We start from the raw sequence: 13,216 nt of genomic DNA, 5'->3' as shown, positions 1-13,216 counted from the left end.
GATATTAAACCTGATTCTGATTTTCATTCTGATTCGGATTCATTTTGCAGAATCTCAACGTCATCCAGGAGAAGTTTTCTCGCTTGACTGACTCTCCATCCACCGTCCTAAACATTCCCTTTTTTGCAGAGCTGACCCACTGTGACTACAGTGTGTTTCTTTTTCATAATGTACAGCACCATCTCTTCCAGGCTTCCTCAACGTCTGATCTGGAAATGATTCTGTTATCATGGCTCTGATCTCCCTTCGGTTTACTGTTCCATTCAGTCCTGTCCCACAGAGATTGTCCCATTCCCTGCAGCCTTGAAATAATATGCAATCCTGCTGCCTGTACCCTAGACTATACCGTCTAAACATAACTACATTGTGACTTGTGACTGGACTTTGATTTATCTGACCAAATTTCTCCACATCAGCTCAGTTCCAACATACTTTCACAGATGATTGTAGAACATAGAACATAGAATAGTACAGCACAGTACAGGCCCTTTGGCCCACAATGTTGTGCCGACCCTCAAACCCTGCCTCCCATATAAGCCCCCACCTTAGATTCCTCCATATACCTGTCTAGTAGTCTCTTACACTTCACTAGTGTATCTGCCTCCACCACTGACTCAGGCAGTGCATTCCACGCACCAACCAGTCTCTGAGTAAAAAAACCTTCCTCTAATATCCCCCTTGAACTTCCCACCCCTTACCTTAAAGCCATGTTCTCTAGTATTGAGCAGTGGTGCCCTGGGAAAGAGGCGCTGGCTATCCACTCTATCTATTCCTCTTATTATCTTGTATACCTCTATCATATCTCCTCTCATCCTCCTCTCCAAAGAGTAAAGCCCTAGCTCCCTTAATCTCTGATCATAATGCATACTTTCTAAACCAGGCAGCATCCTGGTAAATCTCCTCTGTACCCTTTCCAATGCTTCCACATCTTTCCTATAGTGAGGTGACCAGAACTGGACACAATACTCCAAGTGTGGCCTAACCAGAGTTTTATAGAGCTGCATCATTACATCGCGACTCTTAAACTCTATCTCTCAACTTATGAAAGCTAACACCCCATAAGCTTTCTTAACTACCCTATCCACCTGTGAAGCAACTTTCAGGGATCTGTGGACATGTACCCTGAGATCCCTCTGCTCCTCCACACTACCAAGTATCCTGCCATTTACTTTGTACTCTGCCTTGGAGTTTGTCCTTCCAAAGTGTACCACCTCACACTTCTCCGGGTTGAATTCCATCTGCCACTTCTCAACCCACTTCTACATCCTATCAATGTCTCTCTGCAATCTTTGACAATCCTCTATACTATCTACAACACCACCAACCTTTGTGTCGTCTGCAAACTTGCCAACCCACCCTTCTACCCCCACATCCAGGTCGTTAATAAAAATCACGAAAAGTAGAGGTCCCATAACAGATCCTTGTGGGACACCACTAGTCACAATCCTCCAATCTGAATGTACTCCCTCCACCACCACCCTCTGCCTTCTGCAGGGAAGCCAATTCTGAATCCACCTGGCCAAACTTCCCTGGATCCCATGCCTTCTAACTTTCTGAATAAGCCTACCGTGTGGAACCTTGTCAAATGCCTTACTATTTATCAAATGGATAGATCACATCCACTGCACTACCCTCATCTATATGCCTGGTAACCTCTTCAAAGAACTCTATCAGGCTTGTTAGACACGATCTGCCCTTCACAAAGCCATGCTGACTGTCCCTGATTAGACCATGATTCTCTGAATGCCTATAGATCCTATCTCTAAGAACCTTTTCCAACAGCTTTCCCACCACAGACGTAAGGCTCATTGGTCTATAATTACCCGGACTATCCCTACTACCTTTTTTGAACAAGGGAACAACATTCGCCTCCCTCCAATCCTCCGGTACCATTCCCGTGGACAACGAGGACATAAAGATCCTAGCCAGAGGTTCAGCAATCTCTTCTCTCGTCCCATGGAGCAGCCTGGGGAATATTCTGTCAGACCCCGGGGACTTATCTGTCCTAATGTATTTTAACAACTCCAACACCTCCTCTCCCTTAATATCAGCATGCTCCAGAACATCAACCTCACTCATATTGTCCTCACCATCATCAAATTCCCTCTCATTGGTGAATACCGAAGAGAAGTATTCATTGAGGACCTCGCTCACTTCCACAGCCTCCAGGCACATCTTCCCACCTTTATCTCTAATCGGTCCTACCTTCACACCTGTCATCCTTTTTTCTTCACATAATTGAAGAATGCCTTGGGGTTTTCATTTACCCTACTCGCCAAGGCCTTCTCATGCCCCCTTCTTGCTCTTCTCAGCCCCTTCTTAAGCTCCTTTCTTGCTTCCCTATATTCCTCAATAGACCCAGCTGATCCTTGCTTCCTAAACCTCATGTATGCTGCCTTCTTCCTCCTGACTAGATTTTCCACCTCACTTGTCACCCATGGTTCCTTCACCCTACCATTCTTTATCTTCCTCATCGGGACAAATTTATCCCTTACATCCCGCAAGAGATCTCTAAACATCGACCACATGGCCATGTACATTTCCCTGCAAAAACATCATCCCAATTCACACCCGCAAATTCTAGCCTTATAGCCTCATAATTTGCCTTTCCCCAATTAAAAATTTTCCTGTCCTCTTTGATTCTATCCTTTTCCATGATAATTATAAAGGCCAGGGAGCGGTGGTCATTGTCCCCCAGATGCTCATCCACTGAGAGATCTGTGACCTGACCCGGTTCATTACCTAGTACTAGATCTAGTATGGCATTCCCCCTGGTCGGCCTGTCCACATACTGTGACAGGAATCCGTCCTGGACACACTTAACAAACTCTGCCCCATCTAAACCCTTGGAACTAATCAGGTGCCAATCAATATTAGGGAAGTTAGTCACCCATGATAACAACCCTGTTATTTTTGCAGCTTTCCAAAATCTGCCTCCCAGTCTGCTCCTCTATCTCTGCTGCTACCAGGGGGCCTATAGAATACCCCCAGTAGAGTAACTGCTCCCTTCCTGTTCCTGACTTCCACCCATATTGACTCAAAAGAGGATCCTGCTACATTACCCACCCTTTCTGTAGCTGTAATAGTATCCCTGACCAGTAATGCCACCCCTCCTCCCCTTTTTCCACCCTCTCTATCCCTTTTAAAGCACTGAAATCCAGGAATATTGAGAATCCATTCCTGCCCTGGTGCCAGCCAAGTCTCTGTAATGGCCACTACATCATAATTCCATGTATGTATCCAAGCTCTCAGTTCATCACCTTTGTTCCTGATGCTTCTTGCATTGAGGTACACACATTTCAGCCCTTCTACCTTACTGTCTTTACACCATTTATTCTGCTTCTCTTTCCTCAAAGCCTCTCTGTATGTTAGATCTGGCTTTACTCCATGCACTTCTTTCACTGCTCTATCGCTCTGGGTCCCATCCCCCTCACAAATTAGTTTAAACCCTCCTGAACCATGCTAGCAAACCTACCTGCAAGGATATTGCTCTGCCTCGATTTCAGGTGCAACCCATCCAATCTGTACAGGTCCCACCTTCCCCAGAAGAGATCCCAATGATCTAAAAATCTAAAACCCTGCTCCCTGCACCAACTCCTCAGCCACGCATTCAACTGCCATCTCCTCCAATTCTTACCATCTCTGTCACGTAGCACTGGCAGCAATCCTGAGAACGTCACATTTGAGGTCTTGTTCTTCAGCCTTCTGCCTAATTCCCGAAACTCACACTTCAGGACCTCATCCCTCTTCCTGCCTATGTCGTTGGTCCCAACATGTATCACGACTTCTGGTTGCTTTCCCTCTCGTACCAGGATGTCGTGCACCTGGTCAGAGACATCCCAGACTCTGGCACCCGGGAGGCAACAAACCATGCGGGTGTCTTTCTCACGTCCCCAAAATCTCCTGTCTGCTCCCCTGACTGTAGAGTCTCCAATGACGACAGCTCTCCTCTTCTCCGTCCCACCCTTCTGCACCACAGGGTCAGACTCAGTGCCGGAGGCCCTGCCACCGTGGCTCATACCTGGTCGGTCGTCCCCGCCAACAGTATCCAGGACGGTAAACTTATTATTCAGGGGAATGGCTACAGGGGTGTTCTGCACTACCTGTCTGCTCACCTTCGCTTTCCCCCCTCTGACTGTCACCCAACGACCTGCTTCCGACTACATATTCTGCTGAGACCGCAATGGTTCAGTTTTATATCTTTCCACTTGTCTACAATGTCTTCCTCATCCTGCATCTTCCTATATGTTAACCTGCTTTCATGAGGTTTGCCAACATTGTGTTCTCTGAATGACAGACAGGAGATGAGAATGGCTTGTTGTGGGTTCATCTTGATATTGGCGAGGCTACAACCACCACAGTTCTGAACAGAATCAATGGGTCGAATATCTCCCGAAGCTGTGGACTTTGTGTGTAATAGGTGAATGAGGAGTTAGTAAATATTATACAGGATTTGCTGGCTGGTCTCTCCTGAACACTAGCGAATGTGATATGATATTGGTTAATTGTCACTGAAAAACATTGCGTGTCTTCCAGGCAGATGTCACCATAGAAGTACATAAATGAAAGAATAATGTGGAAAATAAGATAACCTCATTAAACTAATACTGATCCCCACACCATACAAAACCCATGTACACCAATGCAATATATATATATATATATATTTTATTTTTTGGCTCTGTCTTTCAAAGATTCAAAGTAGATTCACTATCAAAGAATCTCACAGGTAGCCTCAAAACGAGGAACCCAAAAGACCCAAATTAAAGAAAAAAAAGACCAATGAATGATGTACAAGGGAAAGAAAAAAAACCACAAATCATATAAATGGTTGGATTGAACAACATTCCAAACCAAACTGGGTCCTCAGATCTGAATGCCGGAACAGCCCAGAGAAGATCCAAAGACTCGCTTTATCATTTCATTATATTAGTAAGCTTGGAGCACAAGCAGCCAGGGCACTAAGGAACGAGGAGCACCCATCACACTACTCTTTAAATTTTGCACTAATTATTACATATTATAACTTATTGTGCTTTTATGTATTGCACTGTGCTACTGCCACAAAACAACATATTTCAGGACATCTGCCAGCGATATTAAAACTGATTCTGAAGTTCATATTTGAACTGCTTTCATGCAAAGATGTATTGCCCCTTTAATGGCAGAGGAAAATGATTCCCAGTCTCCCAAGATCAGAAAATCAGGCATGTTTCCTTCCTGTCCATCTCAAAACCGCAGTTGTGTGTGTTACTGAGAAATTATCAGCTGTTTTCACAGATCTTTGTCAACCCCTTGTACCATCCAGGAAGGAGTACTTAGAATTTCCCAATCCGAGGGACATCTTTAATTGACTGCATCGGAATGGCAAGTAGCTCCAGCAGTAGACAAGGCCAACCCAGACTGCTTCCTGATGGCCTGACCTGATATTGTTGGGGCTTTGGGTCCAGCATCCAATGTATCTGTTTCCAGAATTTCAAGAGAGATTGTCCAGTCAATTTTGTGAAGTGGAGCTGACATTGAACATGCTATGGGCTCTGGAGTGTCGTTGAGGAAATATTGTCCCTATGTTGGTTCTTTAGCTGCAGCCTCCCAAATGATCCTCCTGCTCATCTGGGTTAACAGGTGTGAAGTCACTGTTCACTCATTCTGTGGGGCTGTAGCTTCTTAGTGGATTGTCACCTCGTCGTGGTGGAGAAGCTTGTGTGGTCCTGTGATCCCGAGAGCAATGCCGTCTGGAGCTATGCTCCTGGTAGGGTCACTCATGGCGGTAAGGTCAAGGATGAGGTCCCTGACAAAGAACAATCCACCCAAGACCTCAATGGTGGAACAGGCAGACAAAGTTACTTTGAACTCAACGGCTGTGAAGACAGATGAAGGCTGCAACAAATCCATCAGCTCCAATCGTCGTGGTTTCCATGCCATTGGAATCAGTTGGTTGATTTGTGAAGTATCGTGTGCTTCTTGGAGTGCAACATCAAGTACACGTTAAAAAAATACACACACAGGCATTTTCGTTCTGTGGGCCACTTCTTCAGAACAAAGACCATCATCCTCAACCTCGAGGGATAGCCACGATGGGGCTGTAGCTGTCCTGGGGATACAGAGATCTAACACACTAGTTTCACAGTGGAATTGACACTTTGCTCACAAAATCCCTTTCAGCTAGAGATGATCCCTTACTAAATGGGGCACTTGGCATCTCTCAAAGCTCTGAAATACATGGAAACTTCCAGCTCTGGACTCTTGATCATCCCTGAATTTAACTGTTATTCCTCTGGTTGCCGTACCTTCTGTAGCCCAAATCCTGAGCTCTGGAATTTCTTCTCTACTGCTCTCTAACTTTCCCCTTCATTCCCACTTTAAATGCTCATTTAAGTTCCACCTGATTGGTGAGGCCTTGGTCACATGTGAATCAATGACAAACATTGCCAAACAATGATGCTGTTGAGGGCCTTTGGCCTTTACAATCACATTGAAGGTGTTAGGAAAATGCAATAAACTTGAAAAAACATTTTAAACACATTAGTAGCATTGATTGTGCTGGGTTTTTCACAAAGTTGCATCCAGTAATAAAGGTAAATATTTTAGCATATAGGGATCAGATTGTGAGTTCAAATCGAAATGCTGCTGGTAATTTTGGATGAATTTTGTGAGCAATGGGTCTTGTTTTTCTGTAGTTCTCCTTTCTTGCTTTGTTGTTCTTGTGCCTTCCCACCAGCCCATCTAGAAAAACAGAAAATCAGACTTTAGGGATTGAGAGGTGACAAGAAGCATCGATGTTGATGATATTTCTTTTCAAGATACTCCAGTGATAATTTCTTCATGTAGGCACTGGCAGGGCCTTGCATGTTTGATGCTGTGAATGTAAGTAGCTATCAAGGTATGCAGTGTAATGGGTCATGGTTGTGGTCTGAGCTGGAGGTTGGATGGAGCAGTGAAGGACTGATTGGTTTGCTGTGGTAATTGTGAGTGACGTCCCATTAGGAGCTTGGGAGGCATGTAGTGGGGTGAGATTATATTGGGTATAAGCTGTAGTTTGGTAATTATGAGTAGTTTTCGGCCCCTTTTCGAAGAAAGGATGTGCTTGAATCGGAGAGGGTCTGGACGATGTTCACAAAAATGATCCCAGGAATGAAAGGGTCAATGTACGAGGAGCATGTGATGGTTCAGTGCCTTTACTCGCTGGGTTTTAGAAGAATGGGGGGGCAGGGGAATCTCATTGAAAATTATTGAATATTGAAAGACCTTGATAGAGTGGACATGGAGACGAAGCTTCCTATAGTGGGGGAGACCAGGACCAGAAGGATCGGCTTCTGAATAGAAGGAAGTCACTTTGGAAAAGAGATGAGGAGAAATTTCTTTAGTCATATGGAGGGTGGTGAATCTGTGGAACTCATTGCCACAGATGGCTGCGGAAGCCAGCTTATTGGGTATATTTAAAGTGAAGGTTGATAGCTTCCTGGTGAGAATGGGTGTCATATGTTACAGGAAGAAGGTGAGAGAATGGGCTTGAGAGGGATAGTAAATCAGGCATGATTGAACGATGGAGTAGATGGGCTAAATGCTCTAATTCTTCTATGTTTTGTGGTCTAATGAGTGTACTGCAGACTAGGTAAGGAGACTCTTTGGTGTATGTGACATGGTTTCTATATTCTTAACTGCTGTGCCTGCTCTGTGACACTGCAAATGTAAACATAAAGTGCAGTGACATTACATCAGAATTAAAAGCAGTTAACAAACCCTATATTATCCATCAAATACGGTGCCTTTGAACATGAATTTCAACCATTTCAGTATTCAAAATATAGTTATTTTCAAAGTTATGTATGCAGGATACAACCCTGAGATTTGTCTTCTCCAGACAGCTGCAAAACGAAGACCATGGATGTAGTTCAAAGAAAAACATCGACACACACAATAAACCCAAATTAACTAAACAGCAACAAGAACGTCAAAACCCCTTCAAAGATGCCAAAAAAAATCATGCAGAAGGCAACAAACTGTAACATACTGCTCTACGGGCAAAGAAAGAAAATATTGTGCAAACGACATCAAGAACATCAACCCCCTGCCCCCCATGCACAAAAAACCTATCATGCAAATTGGAACAATGACATCAAACCCCACACACGCAAAATACAAATTGCGCAACCATTTAACCATTTGTGTGTTACCACTGCCGTTTCACTCCATGAATAATATTTAATCTGCAGATTATAATCTCTTCTGTGACATTTTGTTGTAATTTCCCGAGGATATTCACAGAACTCCTGAACTGCTGGACGTGAAGAAATTGGAAACGATATACCTTTGAAAGGCTGTCATGTAATGTATCGAAACTGTGCAAAGAACCAAGGCTATGAAGAGTACCCAGCGGGTCACATTCCAAAAATGATGAAATTTTGGCACATCGTTCCTGATGGATGGAGGAGATATAAGTATTTATACACGAAGACAAATTGCCATTGAGCAATACAACATGGACACAGTCCCATCAGCCCATCTAGTCCATGCTGGCCACTGGGCCCATCCAGCTAGTCCCTAGTCCTAATTTCCTGTGTTTGGACCATATTCCTCTAAGCCTTCCCCATCCAGTACCTATCCAAGTGCATCCTAAATGATACATGTACCTGTCTCAATCATGTCTTGCAGCTCATTCCCTGGATTCACCAACCTCTGTGGGAAAAAGTTGGCCCATCTTCAAGGATCCCCAACATCCAGGCCATGGTCTCATCTTGGTGTTCCCATCAGAAGGTGTTACAGGAACCTCAGGTCCCACACTACCAGGTTCAAGAACAGGTATTACCTCTCAACCATAAGGCTCTTGAACCAATGGGGATAACTTCACTCACCAACACTGAACTGATCCACAACCTTTGGACTCACTTTTAAGGACCCTACAACTTGTGTTTTTGATATTTATTGTTATTATGATTGTAGTTTCAATTTTTCTCACAAGATCACAAGACAAAGGAGCAGAAGTAGGCCATTTGGCCCATCGAGTCTGCTGTGCTACTCCACCATGAACTAAACTATTCGCCCACCTAGTTCCAATTTCTGGCTTTTTCCCCATATCCCTTGATACCCTGACTAATTAGATGCCTATCAATGTCCTCCTTAAACACCCTCAATGATCAGGCCTCCACAGCTGTATGTGGCAACGAATTCCATAAATCCACGACCCTCTGGCTAAAAAAATTTCTCCTCATCTCTGTTTTAAACGGGTACCCTCTAATTCTAAGACTGTGGCCTCTTGTCCTGGACTCACGCACTAAGGCAAATGGCCTTTCCACATCTACTCTGTCCAACCCTTTCAACATTCGAAATGTTTCTATGAGATCCCCTCTCATTTTTCTGTAATGAATACAGTCCAAGAACCGACAAACGCTCCTCATATGTTAGTCCCTGCATTCCAGGAATCACCCTCATAAATCTTCTCTGAACTCTCTGCAACATCAGTACATTCCTTCCAAGACAGGGGGCCCAAAACTGCACACAGTATTCCAAATGAGGCCTCACTAGTTCCCCATAGAGCCTCATCAACATCTCCTTACTCTTATACACTATTCCTCTTGAAATGAATGCCAACATGGTATTTGCTTTCCTTACTGCTGATCCAACCTGGTGGTTAACCTTTAGGGTATCCTGCACGAGGACCCCCAAGTCCCTTTGCACTTTCGATTTTTGAATTTTCTCCCCATCTAAATAATCTGCCCAATTACTTCCTCTTCCAAAATGTACAACCGTACATTTCTCAACATTGTATCTCATCTGCTATTTCTTTGTCTACTCTCCTAAACTGACCAAGTCTCTCTGCAACCTTTCCATTTCTTCAACACTTCCTGCTCCTCCACCTATCTTGGTGTCATCCGCAAACTTAGCCACAAAACCATTTAATCCATAATCTAAATCATTGATATACATTGTAAAAGAAGCGGCCCCAACACTGACCCCTGTGGAACACCACTAGTAATCGGCAACCAATCAGAATAGGATCCTTTTATTCTCACCCTTTGCTTTCTGCCTATCAGCCAATTCTCCACCCATTCCAATATCTTTCCTGTAATTCCATGGGCTCTCATCTTATTAAACAGCCTCTTATGCGGCACCTTATTGAAGGCCTTTTGAAAATCTAAATACACAACATCCACAGCCTCTCCCTTGTATATCTTATTTGAGATTACCTCAAAAAATTCCAATAGGTTGGTGAGGCAGGATCTTCCCTTCATGAAACCATTCTGGCTTGGGCCTATCTTGTCATACACCTCGAGGTATTTTATAACCTCGTCCTTGAGGATCGACTCCAATAACTTTCCAACTACTAATGTCAGACTAATAAGTCTATAATTTTCTTTTTGCTGCCTCCCTCCTTTCTTAAACCACGGAACTACATTTGCGATCTTCCAGTCCTCCGGAACCATGCCAGAGTCTATTGATTCCTAGAAGATCATTTCTAATGCCTCCACAATCTCCAAAGCCACCTCCTTCAGAACCTGTGAGTGCACCTCATCCGGTCCGGGAGACTTATCTATTCTTAGTTCATTTAGCTTCTCAAGCACTTTCTCTCTAGTAAACTTGACTGTGCCTAATTCTATTCCCTGAAACCTCTGGCTATCAGGTATATTGCTCATGTCTTCCACTGTGAGTGCTGATGCAAAATACTCATTTAGTTCCTCTGCCATCTCTTTGTTTCCCATTATAATATCTCCAGCATCATTTTCAATCGGTCCCATATCTACTCGTGTCACTCTTTTACTCTTCATATATTTAAAAAAAACTCTTAGTATCCTTTTTTATGTTAATTGCCAACTTCCTTTCATAATTCATCTTTTCTTTCCTGATGACTTTCTTAGTTTCCTTCTGTAAGTTTTTAAAAGTCATCCAGTCCTCAGTTTTCTGACTAATTTTTGTTTCCTTGTACGCCGTCTCTTTTGCTTTTATTTTAGCCATAACCTCTCTCGTTAGCCACATTTGTGCCAGTTTTCCATTCATGATTTTCTTTTTTCTTGGAATATATTTTTCCTGCACTTTCCTTATTTCTTGTAGAAACTTCATCCAATTCTGCTCTACTGTCCCTCCATCTAACTTACTTTTCCAATTGACTTTGGCCAGTTCCTCTCTCATACCACTGTAATTTCCTTTGTTCCACTGAAATATCGATACACCTGATACCAGCTTCTCCTTTTCAAATTTGAAACTGAACTCAATCATATTATGATCACTACTTCCAAGGGGTTCTATTACCTCCAGCTCCCTAATCGCCTCAGGTTCATTACACAGCACCCAATCCCCTGGTGGGCTTATGGACAAGCTGCTCCAAAAAGCCATCCCATAGGCATTCTACAAACTTCCTCTCCTGAGATCCAGTACCTTCCTGACTTTCCCAATCCACTTTCATATTAAAATCCCCCATAATTATCTTGACATTTTCCTTCTGACACGCTTTTTCTACTTCCAGCTGTATCTTGTCGTCCACATCCCGGCTGCTGTTTGGAGGCCTGTATATAACTGCTATTAGTGTCTTTTTACCCTTGCCATTTCTTAACTCGCCCATAAGGATTCTACCTCTTCTGATCCTATGTCCCTTCTTTCTCGTGATTTGATATCATTGCTTACCATCAGGGCCACGCCACCCCCTTTACCTACCTTCCTATCCTTCCTGTACACTGTGTATCCTGGGATATTCAGCTCCCAATCACATCCATCATTCAGCCATGACTCGGTGATGGCCTCAATGCCATATCTTTTAACCTGTAGCTGTACAACAAGGTCATCCACTTTATTTCTAATGCTGCGTGCATTCAAGTACAGTACACTTAGATCACTATCTGTTACCGATTTTGCTATATTTCTATCACACAGCAAATTATCCTGTCTAATCACCTGCCTTTCCTTCTTGCCATCTTTGCTGCATAGTATTTTTGACTTCTTTCTATTTTCCTCTTCCTCGACCCTAACACCCTGGTTCCCTTCCCCCCGCCAACTTAATTTAAACCCTCCCTAGCAGCTATATTAAACAATCCCGCCAGGATATTAGTACCCTTCGAGTTCAGGTATAACCCATCGTTTTTGTATCAGTCATACCTCCCCCAAAATAGATCCCAATCATCCAAGAATTTGAAGCCCTGCCCCCTGCACCAGTTACTTAGCCACACATTCATCTGCTTAATTCTGCTATTCTTGCCTTCATTATCGCGTGGCTCAGGCAGTAATCCCGAGAATATTACCCTGGAGGTCCGGCTTTTCAATTTTCTTCCTAGCTCCCAGTAATCTTCCTTCAGGACCTCCTCTCTTTTTCTGCCTATGTCATTGGTACCAACATGTACCAAGACCTCTGGCTGCTCGCCCTCTATCCTCTGAATACTCTGGGCCTGATCTGAGACATCCTGTTTCTGGCACTAGGGAGACAACATATCATCCGGGTATCCTTGTCCAGCTCGCAGAATTTCTTGTCTGTTCCCCTCACTATGGAATCCCCTATACATACTGCATTTCTCCTTGCTCTCTTGATCACGGCACTGGGCAGAGTGCCAGAGTTCTGTTCGCTGTGGTTTTCCTCTGTCAAGTCTATCTCTCCAACAGTATCTAAAACGATGTATCGATTTCTGAGGCGGACTGTCACAGAGGTGCTGTCCACTATCTCTCTGTAGGTATTATCAATCACCTCCTCACTTTCCCTAATTAGCTGAAGGTCATCAAGTTGCAGCTCCAGATCCCCAACATGGTCCTTAAGGAGCCTCATCTCAATGCACCTGGTGCAGATGTAATCCTTGGGGAGGCTGGGAGTATCCCAGGGTCCCCACAGCTGGCACTCCAAGCACAACACCTCAATCTGGTAAAACCTGTGGTAAAACCACAGGCATGCAGCCTCATTTCTCAATTACTAGGAATTTTGGGATGGTTCCTTTGGTGTTTACTTTTGTGGCTTTCTGAAGATTTACATAAATGTAGCTGTGTTACCTTAATTGTTTAATGCTATTGTATAATGACCAGGGAAGATACCGGTTGTAGATATTATTATTGGGAGGATCTATACACTGTACGTGTTCCAGTCTTTCAATTTCCTCTTTTAATTCAGCATATCTCAGATGTTTTTCACTTACTAATTTCGGTGTGTTATTTGTGTTTGGAATGGCTATATCTATTAAGTAAGTTGTTCTTGCTTGTTTACCCTGTATTATTATATCTAGACAATTATTATGGATTGTCCTAT

Source organism: Mobula birostris, chromosome 14 (genome assembly GCF_030028105.1).
Source record: "Mobula birostris isolate sMobBir1 chromosome 14, sMobBir1.hap1, whole genome shotgun sequence".
Taxonomy (NCBI): Eukaryota; Metazoa; Chordata; class Chondrichthyes; order Myliobatiformes; family Myliobatidae; genus Mobula; species Mobula birostris.
Note: the sequence above shows the minus strand (reverse complement) of the source record.